Source organism: Vicia villosa, linkage group LG2 (assembly GCF_029867415.1).
Source record: "Vicia villosa cultivar HV-30 ecotype Madison, WI linkage group LG2, Vvil1.0, whole genome shotgun sequence".
Classification (NCBI taxonomy): Eukaryota; Viridiplantae; Streptophyta; class Magnoliopsida; order Fabales; family Fabaceae; genus Vicia; species Vicia villosa.
The window spans coordinates 162,178,382-162,180,740 of NC_081181.1; the positions used below are offsets into that span (position 1 = coordinate 162,178,382).

The following is a 2,359-nucleotide window of genomic DNA, read 5'->3' on the forward strand; positions in this document are numbered from 1 at the left end:
GCTTGGAAGCATGTCCAATTGCTTCACAGAAACATAGGTGCCACTACTTACAACTTTTAATCCAACCTTTCAGGTTACGAGGGACCGAGCCGTAAGAGATTGGGTGCTCGATGAAACTACCGATATCATGCAGAGGAACTTTGGATCGGGATATTTGGGGGTGAGAATGTTATAAGTCCATCGCATATGATATCTATTAGTTTTATTTACATTATATTGAATACATATATGTTTTGTTTTTTGTTTATGTAGATCTCGCGACCAAGTCTTGGCTAGAAAATCACAAACATTCTCTCTTCAGTTTTTCAACATTGGTCTGGTTTAGTTGGGGATCTTGCAGCACTTATTTTAAAAATGGCGCTGAAGTTTTATGCATCATGAAACACGGGTAACAGCATTTCTTTGTAGTGTTAAACTAAATTAGTAGGTGGCATGGTTTCTACATGAATTTTCAGTCATGCATCTAGATATATAGTTGTAGTGTTTCAATCATCTAAGCCTAGGTGTTTACTTTAATTGTAGTGTGACAAGTGTGCAAGAGAATTTTGGTCATCCATAGATGACTTTTAGTTGAACACACCTAAGAGTCCCTATCATATTGCTTTTGTTCTTGGTCCAAAATTGGAATCTGACGAGGAAATCTTTGTTATTTCATCCAAATGCATTAACACAGATTTTGAATCTGACACGAGGGATAATGAAACGCAGAAGTTGTAAGCAGTTTACTTTATGAACATGACGACAAATGTTCGGATTTGGAAAGCCTTGAACTCTGAGATGCATGGAAGCATTATTGAAAAAATATTGCAGCCTGATCTAAATGTAAGAACCACTACTGTTTATCATGAATGAGTTTCTCTGTGTAATATCTTTCTGTGCAGTGCATTCTTCACACTTGGTCAATTCCACTTTGACTTTTGAATTCAAAATAAGAGTATGAATGTAACCTGTTAAATGCTTGCTTGCTTTGTATTTCAGAGTAGACAGAACTGTTAAAAATGTCTATCAGAAGCAGATAGTCATGCTCCATTCATCAAGGAAGACGTGACAATAAGTTCTCAAAATCGTAATGAATCTCAACAAGATGCTGTTTTGAGCAGTGTTGATATGACAAACTGTCATCATTCTGATGTCAAAATTATACGGGGACCACCGGGAACCGGGAAAACGAAAATGGGTGCTTGCTTATTATTTGCTCTGCTCAAATTGAAAACCAGAACATTGACTTGTGCTCTAACTAATACTGCAGTTTTGCAGGTGGCAATTCAGTTGCATAGTTTAGTAATGGATTCACTTGAGTATGATACCTATGGTTTAGGTGAAATTTTGCTTTTTGGCAATAGTAAGAGAATGAAATTGGTTTCTTATCCAGATCTTAAAATTGTTTTTCTTGATAACCAAGTTAAAAGTCTAATGAAATGCTTCAATCCCAGTACTGGATGGAAGCAAATCTTGGAATTAATGAAACGGTTCCTTAGGGATCCTCAAGAGCAGTATTTATTAGAGATATGTGCATACAAGAAATATATGGGGAATGAGGCATGGAAAGGTATTGGAGGGATAAACCAAATGGTTGAGCAAGATAAAAAGAAAAGCGTCATGACAATGGAGGAATTTGTTAAGCAGAAATACATGGAATTGTCAGTTGAAAAGGAAAGAGTCATGGAAATAAGAGAGGAACTCAGGCTTTGCTCGCGAACGTTATATACACGCTTTACTGAGATTCTTGAAGGCTATAGAGAACATCATTTCTTTGAGAAAGATGATTTATCCTTAGATGAATTGGCAAGGGGAAAAAACAGGGATGCCTATCCTAAGACATTTGAGAGATATGTGGAGAAGGTTTGGGAAAAGATTGCCAAGACATATGAATTGGATGAGAATGACAAGAATGCATGCATGATGTCACTGGAAAAATTTGTAAAGCAGAGATTTTTTTATTATAATCACTATAAATGACTTTAACTTGCATTTAATATAGTTTTTAATTTGTTTTTTAAATTAACTTTCGTGTACATGTTACCACCGGTTAAATAACTTTAACGACAAATAATAATTTCAGACTTAAGAAAAAGCATGAGAAAGAGTTTTATGAATATGGTTTACTTTATAGTTATAATAAAATACTCATATATTTGGTGTTCTTTGAATATGGTTTACTTAAGTTTGTCTCTAAATAAAAAAATTGATGTAGCTGTAACACTAACATATTTATCCAAATACATCATTCTTAAATTACTTTTAGTCTACTCTTCAACTCTCTTATGAGTCTAAATGTGCACATTATTATTATTATTTTTTCTATATGATGTGTTCAAAAAAATATGTCTATCCCTATTTTTATGGGTTTAATTTATTT

General features: G+C 34.0%; 1 long non-coding RNA gene across 1 annotated transcript; it reads left to right on the forward strand.

The window, feature by feature from the left end:
* Positions 1 to 299: 299 nt before the first annotated feature.
* Positions 300 to 1,124, forward strand: LOC131647290 (uncharacterized). The gene is made up of 3 exons (XR_009297773.1): positions 300 to 388; positions 523 to 822; positions 979 to 1,124. It is a non-coding gene; the product is annotated as an uncharacterized LOC131647290 (long non-coding RNA).
* The last annotated feature ends 1,235 nt before the right edge of the window (positions 1,125 to 2,359 follow it).